This window comes from Dipodomys ordii, unplaced genomic scaffold (assembly GCF_000151885.1).
Source record: "Dipodomys ordii isolate 6190 unplaced genomic scaffold, Dord_2.0 Scaffold74, whole genome shotgun sequence".
Classification (NCBI taxonomy): domain Eukaryota; kingdom Metazoa; phylum Chordata; class Mammalia; order Rodentia; family Heteromyidae; genus Dipodomys; species Dipodomys ordii.
In genome coordinates this window covers 2,567,461-2,577,818 of record NW_012267290.1, presented here as the reverse complement: position 1 = coordinate 2,577,818, position 10,358 = coordinate 2,567,461, and the positions used below count along the sequence as shown (strand labels likewise).

Sequence of the window (10,358 nt, the reverse complement as noted above, 5' to 3'; positions counted from 1 at the left end):
GTGTGTGTGTGTGTGTGTGTGTGTGTGTGCTCAGTCATGGGGCCTGAACTCAGGGCCTGAGCACTAACCTTGAGCTTTTTCTGCTCAAGGCTAGCAATATACCACTTGGAACCACAGCTCCACTTCCGGTTTTCTGGCGGGTTGATTGGAGATAAGAGTTTCACAGACTTTCCTGCCCAGGCTGGCTTTGAACTGCGATCTCAGCCAGGATTGCAGGTACAAGCCACCAGTGTCCAGCGTACATTTTGTTCTATTGAAGCCTTTGCAAGACTTTCTACCTGGCTGGGATCAAGCTATATAAGGTCAGGCCTTGTCTTGTTTACAGACTATCAAAGCATTTTCTAATGCTCACTTTAGCACAGTGTAATATTCCATCATCGAAAATACATGCCATCTTCTTACTCTTCATTCAATAATCAGGTAATCTTTATCTAATATCTGGTCTTTCTTTCATAAATACTGACCCTTCTGCATGTAAATCTGAGAACTTCCGGCTATTCTTTCGGGCACTCTCCTGGAAATAGAATGTCCAGATTTCTACTTACATTCTTGAAATCTCCAGATTGCCCTGCGAAAGGCTTCATTGCCTCCTTTTTCCCACTTTAATGCGTCCTCCTGGCCTGCTTGTCCAGCAGTGGCTGGACAGCTCCCTGGCTCACAGGCGCATAAACACCTCTATGTAATAAGCGACAGCATCTCAGAGCGGACCCGGGATGGGCGCTCCAGATGGCTGCTGACCTCCAGCATCAGCCTGTCACTCACTCACCACACCTTTCTCCTGGCTGTACAATTTCACTACTGACAAATTCCTTGCACTGTGCCTCTTTGCCCTGGTGAGAGACGTGAGGACAGTGTCAAGCCCGGCTCAGAACTTCCAGAAGTCTCTGACTCCGTGTGATCCAAATTTCCTGCCCCTCATTTTTGTCCTGCGGTCCGCCAGTGAGGTAGATCCTCTCCCCTTCGCCATCCCTGTGAGTGGGGTGTGCGCTGGGGGAGGGGGTTCCAGCACTTTCTCTCCTCGGGGCCCGCTCTAAGGGAATGTGGGCTGGAGGATGAGGGGCCCTCCCCCAACTCTGGGTACGCAACAGTCATCCGCACCTGCAGACAGGTAGCCGTGTGGGTGCCGGGCAAACAGTCTGCAGGTGCGCAGGGCTGTTTGCTCAGGCCCGGAGCTGAGCGCAGCAGGCACAGAGGCTATTTTTATTCTCAGGCCACACTGAGGCCCCTTCACCAAGGTCACCGATCTCCAGAGCCTGCACCTCCAGCATCAACAGCACGGTCAGCACATCTGCAGCCGGCCAGCCCTGTGCCTTCCACCCATGTCCTCCCAGGAGGGAAACCACGGAGAGACCACCGCCCAGAGGGCGGACTAGTGATGTCGGAGTCTTATTTGCAATAAATAAACACTAGATGGCACTACATCCTCAACATTGAACCATGCCTGAAGTGTCGCTTATGCCAGGCTTGGGGGTGGAGGACTTTCTGGATCATCTCCAATTGGTATGAGATGTTCCACTAAAACAAACAAAAAACCCACTATATTCAGATGAGGGCAAAATATAAAATCACCATCACCCAGCTTTCAACAATTTGTAACCAAAGCTAATCTTTTCTCATCTGTACTTCTACCCACTTTCCCCCCATCTTTCACTATCAAAGAAAATCTGAGATAGTCTGTCGTTTTTCTCATGGGTCTCAGTGTGGTTCTCCAACAGGTAAGATTTGTACTCTTCTGCCATGACAGAGAAGCAGACCAGCTGCTTCCCTCTGTTCCTCTCTGGGGAAGGAAGGGCCCCTTCTCTCCATACTGATGGTTTCCGAGGATGGAATCTTGTCAAGGGCCCCAGCCGATTTTGGCCGTGTTCTCTGCTCAGCTTCTCTCGCCTTGAGAAACACACAGAAGTTTCACCTGCAACTCCCACAGGCCGGCCGGCCTGCCTGCCTCAAAGAAAGAGTTCAATTATTTTCCTGGCTGCAAATAGGTTTCGTCTGTGAGAAATACATATTGAACACCTGCTATTGATGCATCATCAGGAGCCAATAGAGTGCCTAATGATGTAGCTGGTCAATGGGGCCCAAGGTATCAATCAGAAGTTGCAGGATCAGGCAATCTGTGCTCAGAACAAACATCCTCCACCTAGTGTAGGACTAGAGGCAGACGCTGCTAGTCTAGGACAGGAAGTATGGAGTCCATTCCAGACGGAAGGGTCAGCGCTTACACCACAGCCAAAAGGAAGAGCTGGACAGGAAATGAAAGCCATGCTGCTTCAAAGCTCTCCATCGGACAGGGCTAGGTCTCCCCACAATAACCCCATAACTCCAAAGCTATCGAAGTTCCCATATTTTCTACTTCAAATTTGCCATCCAGACTGTTCAGTAATGTTACATATCAAAACTTTAACTGGTTATCACAAAGACAAGGTCATCGTTGAGGAAAGTAGAGCACACGAATTCCATAGATGATTACATACATAACAGTAACCTCTGCACATCACCTTGACAGTAAAATTAAAAAATAAATTCTGTAGACAGTGGTGGCAGCAAAGACCATCGGAGGGGTTGATGACTGAAAAAATGTCAGAGATTGTATTACCCACTTTAAAAAGAAATGAGCTAAAAAAATTAAGAAATCTAGCTGGGTGCCAATGGTTGATACTCAAAAGACTGAGATGTGAGCACCACAGTTCAAAGCCAGTCTGAGAAGACAAATCCTCAAGACTCTTACTCCAACTGACCAGCAAAAAGTTGAACTTGGCTCAAGTGGTAGAGTGGCACTCTGAGTGAAAAAGCTGAATGTAAAACCCAGAATTAAAGCCCCAGTAACAGTGTACCACACACACACACACACACACACACACACACACACACACACACACATCTCACCATTCCACGCTGCTCCCAGTCTTCACTGAGGGAGTAGCTATTTTACCCTGTTGTATCTGACAGAGTATCTATTCTCCCACCTCCCTTGGGCTGAAGAATGAAAAGAATGAAGGTCTGCCGTTTAGCACTACCTCTAGGGGAAGAGAGGGTAACTGAGCCCCAAAGAAACTCTGAAACTGGACATGAGACTTAGTAACCACCATATACATTTCTTCATAGGAAGGCCACTGGGCAGGACCTCCGGAGGCAGCTCCACCAGCAGTGCCTGCGGGGGCCTGGGGGCTCTGGCCCACTCACCACCCACCTGGGACCAGTGGGAACCTCACCCTTGGAAGTGGGTCAGCCCCTCCCCACTTGGACAGGGCAGGGTTGTGATACTAGTTGTAAAGTACTTTGCAAACAAGAAGAAAAACTTGAGCACAATGGCCAAGGAGTGCTTTGCAAACACCAAATGAGATAGCCATGATGGATGATGGTTAGGGGCTGGGATGGGGGGGAGGGGCAAAGCTTGGTGCGGGTCTGGGGGAGGGGAGAGGACAGATAAAAGAGCCAGGAGACTGGGGAATCTGACCTCTTCTCAAGCGGGGGCAGGCACGCGGTTGGAGGATCATGGTTTGGGAATCAGGATCACAGGCTTGGCTCAAGTTTGAGGCCTTGCAAAAGCTGGGCCCAGAGATCTCAGAGTTCCTGATCATGGGAACTATGACTGATGACAAACCGTGTCCTAGACCCCAAACTGGAGCTCTCAATCCTCGACGTCCCAGGCCACACTGCCTGCCATCAGGATGGCTCTTCCTAGCTATCATGGCAAACTGGTCCCGCCCAAGTGATTTCTGCAGGAGCTGGTGTCCTCAGAGGCTCTAGCTCAATCCTCCTTCGCTCCCAGAAGCTTGCCCACCGTGGCTCTGCTCTGGGACTCCAGGTTGAGAGAAGGAAAGAAGCAGGAGGGAGCGAGGGAGAAGAGATCAGAGTCCTGGTGCAGCACCCTGAGAGCACTGGCCCCAGCAGGGCACGGCTGGAGAACCCAGCAGGGCCCACATGCCAGCTGGCCCTGCAGGGCCACGCCCTGACCAGCTGGGGACTTGCCCCGAGGGCCTTGTGCTTGCTAAAGGAGAGCCAGGCCTTGAGTCGGCCCACACTGGAGGGACCTCACACGGCTGTGCGGCTGCTTCTGCCGGATGCACCACAGCGCCAATATCCACAGAAGGGAATCTGCCCCTTGCTTCCCGTGCCAGCCCTGGGCACACAGGCACATTAGAAAGGTAGCAGAGTCTCCGGTAAGAGGTGCCCTGGTCTAGCTGTGGCCCAGAGGCTCAAAACAAATGATTTTATGAGATGTGACCCCCTGCCGCAGGCCTGAGCCTTATAGTCTCCTCCTGGGGCTTCCCCCTCCATCCCAGATCACTCCGGGACCTGTTGGGGGAGGGAAGCTTGGAGGACAGTCATCTATCTATTTCCAGCAGTTGGAAGGTGGAGAACTCGTCCTTGAAAAGCCAGCCTTTACCTAGGCTGGTTAAGGAGAGGGGAGGTCACCTGCCCAGATCTCCCCCTCCCCCAACTGAGGGGCTTCAGGAACAAAGTCTCAAGCCCCACCCAAATGTCTCTTGTTGAGCCCCAGCCCCACGTTGCATCCAAAGTTCATCAGAGATTGGGCCTGGATTTCCTGACTAGCCCAGATCTGCCCCCGTGGCTGGCGCCTGGGTGCAGGGCACGAGGTACAAACCAGCCCTGATTTTCCTGGCAGCCCTTGAGCCTTGGCTTCTGGGCTTCGTCAGGCTCTGGGCAGGGCCTGTGACAGCAGGCTGGCGGGGAGGCTTGGGGCTGGGCCTCCAGGGGTCAGGATTAAAGCACCTATTTTGGAAGCTTCCTGGGCTGGGGAGAGAAGTGGCGATGGCACCTGGGCCTTGTGGACTTGCCCGGCACCGCTGCAGCCTCAGCTCCTGCCCGCCGTGCCCACCCACGACTGCCTCCCAAGCAGAGAGGACAGGACTCGGGTCATCAGCCAAGTTGCAAACAAACCCCCAGCGTTCTGGAAGGAAGAAAAACACCAGGAACAAGAAGGCAGGAAAGAAGAAAGGAAGGAGGAGGGAGAGAGAGACAGACAGAAGAGGAGGGAAGTGCTCACAGTGCAGTGTCCCAGATCAGATTCCTACTTCTGCTGCACCTGGTCCATGCACAGGAGGGCGGGCAGAGGGGGTGGCTGGTGCGCAGGAGAGGGTAACCATAAAGAAATGTTAGTGCGGCCTAATAGGTCTTACCTAGGCTGGAGCCACATGGCAGAGCTGGGACTGAACCCCGGTTGGCAGCCTCTCGCAGAGGCCTTAACTGTCCCCTTAGACTCAGCCTTTTCTGGGGTCAGTAGCAAGTGTGGCAATAGGGCTCACTGGCCGGGCCAGCGAGGGTCACAGGAAGCCCAGGTCCACACTGTCTGCTCTTCCACGCTCTGCTCTTCCAATCTCAGACAGAGACAGATCTGCCTCCTTCATCCCAGTCAGGATTAGACTCTGGGATTGCTAAGAAGCCCCTCCCGTGGGGTACGATTATAGGACAAACCCTCCGTATGAAGGAGGGTGGGAAGGGAGTACTGGCATTTGAACCTGGCGGTGGGTCTGTGGTGGACATGCGGAGCTCGCTCGATGCAGGCTGTGGGCTGTGGCCCGCCATGAACGTCCTATAACACCCACAAATGCACCACTGCACCACACACCTGTGTCCTGTGTCCCTGGCAGTGCCCACTCCCTGGTTCACAGGCTCACGGCCACAGGCTGAGTGACAAGCACCAGAGCCTTGCTGGGCTCAGGAGTGAATCTCTGGCTGCTCACGGACTCCCTGGGCTCGTGACCACCCTTCTCTGAAGCCGGCCTTGCTCCGTGAGTATAGCTCCTTCCAGTTAAGGCCCTGAGGGTCCTGAAGACCAGCGGTCCTGGGTCCAACCTGGGACTACTTGGAGGCGGAAAACAAGTCCAGAGTGACACTCCCAAAGGTCAGTGCCCTGATCTCCACCCTCTCCCCCCCCCCCCAGCACACAGCTCCCTGCTGGGTCATGCGAACTCAGTGTACACTGCTCTGCACCCCACAGTGTCTGGTGAGCAGCAGAATCGCAGGCAAGACAGGATGCATCTGAGAGCTCTGCTCCCGGCCAATGCAGAGATGGATTCGTGATGCACACACCTCGTAGCTATGTTTGCCGGGCCAAGGTTTGCCAGTGGCACACGTGTGTGTACAGAGGGTAGCACTAATCACCAGCACACCCCGCCAAAGTCAAGTCACTCTAAGAATCCAATAGAATACATTCTTTCCTAGTTTGCTTTTGTCATTGAGAATTTGTGTCTGTTGGTTTGGTTTGGTTTTTGGTGCCGGTGCCCAGGTTTGAACTCAGGACCAGGGAGCTCTTCCTCAGCCTTTTCCCTCAAGGCTGGAGCTCCACTTCAGGATGTTTGGTGGTTAACTGGAGATGAGAGTCTCTCTGACTTTCCCTCCTAGACTGGCTTCAAACAGCAATCCTCAGCCCCCTGAGTAGCTGGGCTTACAGGTATGAGCCATTGGCGTCTAGCTAGAAATTTGAGTTTTTAAACTCAAATTGGACTAAATGTTAACATTTTTTCTAAAGCATTTTTAAATTAAATAAATAGTTAATAAAACAAGAATCTTGGCCTAGGACTTGGAGCATTAGAGATGTTTCTTCCTTCACCCCCACCTTCAGTTTCCTGACAGCATTTCATTTCAAAATAGTCCCAAAGACTCCACACAACACCTTTTGCACCCTGGGCCCAGGTGCCACCCCATCTGGCAGGGTGACATCGGAAGGAAGAGGGAAGTCTCTCCCCTGGGTGCAATCCCAGCACACGTGGGAAGAGATCAAACGCTCCTGCCAACCACCCCGTGGGCGAAGTCCAGCACGGTGCTTGCGCCTCCTGTCACCAGGCTGTGCTGGCATCCTTGCCAGCCCTCCTCCCAGCCTGCCCCATCTCACGATGCCCAGGGTGGGGGTGGGGGCCGAGCGTCCTGGGCGTGAGGGATGTGACACAGCGCAGCTCGCAGGAAAGGCACCTGGCCATAGCTCGTCAAAAGCCTGTGTAGTGGATCCACAAATTCCACGCCAGGAATCTAGCCCACAGAGGTGTTGGCGCGTGTACAGAGGGCCTGGGCAGCAGGAGACCTACTGGGACAGTTGTGGCAAGCAACTGAAATGTTCTCCAGTGTGAACTGGCAGGGTCAGTGAGGGTGTACTACACAGCCAAGAACAGAGGTGGTCTCTATTACTGATAGGAAAGCCTTTCCAACAGACACGATGTAACACCTGGAGCAAAGTAAGGACCGATACAGACGATACCTCTTACAAAAAGAAGGGAGGAAGGGTAGGCTTGTGGGATCCTTTGTGTATAAAGTATCTCTATGAAGACAGACTGCTGATACTGCTAGCTGCTTCCTGAGAGGCATTCTGGAGATCAGAGCTGGGGAATTTTTTTTCACTACCTGCCTTGATGTAACCCTTGTAGTACTATGTGATTATTTCCTGTGGACCACTGTCAACTGTTTCCTGTAGTAAAATCCTTAACCTAAAGCCAGGCAGGTTTTAGTTGAATGTGGTAGCACCTGCCTGTAATCTCAGCTACGTGAGGATCTTGAGTTCAGGGCTGACCCCGATAGTTTGCAAGATTCTATGTCTGAAACAAAACACAAGGGCTAAAAGACAGCTCAAGCGGCAGAGTGGCTCCTAGCAAAAGTGGCAGTTTCACGGCCCGTGTGGGAACGAGCAGACGAATAGACGTGCTGGGCAGCTTCCATCTATAGCGCTTTCCGGAAGAGCCTCACCTCACTCACAGAAGCAACCTGGCTCCCAAGTGAGGAAATGCACCCCGTTTGTCCCACTGTGCAGCCGGCACCTGCCACCCTTCCCTGGACCCTGGCTGCACCCCAGCCACCCTGCACCAGCCCTGCTTGGCCTCTCATACCCAGCCGCACACCTGCAGCACACCTAGCTCCTTTGCTTTAGTTGGCCCCCAAAAGGGAATTTGCCAGGGGAGGTTCTGGCCAGACCCATGTGCTTCCCTGAAAGCCTATCCGGCAAGCTGCAGGCTGGCAGGGTGGACGGAAACATGGAACAAATTGCCAGGGCAGCTCCCTTGGGGCCGAGACAATGGGTCTGGGGAAAGGCTTTTCCTCATGGGCCCATGGCCAGGGTCACAAGGAAGCAATTTCCCCTTCTCGAAGGGAAAGGCAGCAACCAGCCAGCCAGCACAGCCAGCAGGGAGATTTATGGAGATATAATGTGACCTCTTTATTACCCTGAGCTAGGGAAGTGGTTCAAGGGAGATTTACGCCTTTCAAGCCGGGGAGGGTAGCAGGGGTGTAGAAATTGATCCACAGGGAGGGTTCCCCTCTAGGGCTTTCCCTCCGATTACTTAATCAATCAGGGTTAAGCTCCCATCGCCAGCTTTTCTCCTCTTCTGCTAATCCACCCCCTAACTCTGCAGCCTCACAAGCTTTCTGCACGAAGGACAGGGTTTAAGGCGCGCTCAGGCTCGGGAGGCGGCCCTCCTGGCAGCAGACTGTGCTGTTCACAGCTCACCTGTCTCTGCCTGGAAACTTCTTTGTGAAAGACAGTGCCGCACTAGATGACTGTGGTTCTCCCTGGTTTGAAAATTATCTGCATTATTATCAGAGCAAAGTTAAATCGACCCACAGCTCTTGCACCAGTCATCTTCAACATCACTCAGTTTAATTTTTTTAAGTTGTAAGGAGCTTTTCTTTTTTCTTTTTTTTTGCTGGTCATGGGGCCTGAACTCTGGTCTGGGCGCTGTCCCTCAGCTCTTCAGCTCAAGGCTAGCGCTCTCTACTACTGGAGCCACAGCGCCACTTCCGGCTTTTTCTGTTTATGTGGTGCTAAGGAATCGAACCCAGGGCCTCATGCTTGCAAGGCATGCACTCTACCACTGAGCTATCTTCCCAGCCCCAGGAGCTTTCTTAAAAGCTAGTTTTATCTGACAAGTCTACCCTAAAAGACAGGCTTGCAGCTAATTGGTAAAAAGATACCCAGTCTACCCGTATCCACACGCACACAGCCTTGAAGATGGTCCTCCAGTCCCTAGAGGACGCCATAAGCAACCAAGTGTCATTCAGCTTTCTCTACCATTGAGGAATGGCTCACCCATTGTGTCAATATCAGAAAGTACACGTCTCAGACCTCAAGGCAAGGACTATAGGAATCAAGTCCAGAAGTAAACAGAGATGAAAATGTTCCCTGCTATTTTACCTCTCTTGGTCTGTTCTCCACAACTTGAACATGAAGTACTTAAGCCTATAATCCCAGCTTTGGGGGGCAGAAATCAGGAGGATAAAGATCCAAGGCTCAACTCAACAAAAAATTACCAAGATACAATCACAACTAACAAGCAGAGCATGGCAGTCACGCCTGCTGTCCCAGCTATGTGGAAGGAATACATAGGAGGATCACATTCCAAGGTGGGTCTCAGGCAAAAGCACAAGACCCTATCCGAAAAAATAAGGCAAAAGAGGACTGGGGGTGTGGCTCAAACACTAGAGGTGGTCCTGCTTCACAAGTACCAGGCCTCAGCAATGAAGCCTTTGGAAAAGTTAATGTCTAGCTTCCTACTACAGTCCATTCTTCCTAGGCTACCCACCATGCCAACCTTCTATTGTCTGTGATTATTTCTGAGTTCTAATCTTGTGGACACATGTGGACCTACTTTACCTGTAAAGATTTAGTTTTCCATCACTTTTACACACGTGTTTCCTGATTGCGAGAGACTGAATATCTCTGTGTCCCATCCACGCCTGCCCTGCCGTTTACATCCTAACCCCCAGCATGGTGGCACTGGGGCTGGAACATCACCAAGGGTAAACTAGAATGAGGCCTTCACCAGACTCTGGACATGCCAGGCCTTGATCTTGGACTTCCTAGATTCAGTAACTGTGAGGAATAAGGCTGTGTTGTTAAGACATCCAGCTACAGTATAATATTCTTTTATAGCAATTAAACTAAGATGCTCACTGTGCGTACTCCAGTTGCGTTCAGTTTTTGTAATTATCTGTTTATGCTGGAGAAAAGTTCCCCAAGGATGTCCTAGATTTGGTACAGCCTTGTCAAAAGCACATACACAGCACACTCTGTTGCTGATTTATGTTGTAACACATCCCCTATATCTTAGTGAATTACAACAATAAGGATTTCTTTATCTGATTTCCGCAGCAGTTACTGCAATTCTGATATATGTGTGTGTTTCATTCTGGGATTTGGGTTGTATGTGAACATCTTGGCAGGAGACAAAGTCAAAGTCATGGTGGAACCGTGTAGTAGCTACTCAGGCCTCTGCCTGGAGGCTGCAGGGTGACTTCAAGTCAAGTCATTGAACAAAGAAGTGTCCTATGTCCTCAGGGCAGGGATATGGTCTCTCCCGGGAGCAGAAGGAGGAGTGTAAAGCAACCTTGAGGAGGTACCATATATATATATA

The 10,358-nt window shown here is 51.6% G+C and overlaps 1 protein-coding gene across 1 annotated transcript in view; it reads right to left on the bottom strand.

Annotated features, from left to right (window-relative positions):
* The window catches only part of Gata4 (GATA binding protein 4), a 17,953-nt gene that overhangs the window by 6,251 nt on the left and 1,344 nt on the right, over window positions 1–10,358 (bottom strand). The window lies entirely within an intron of this gene.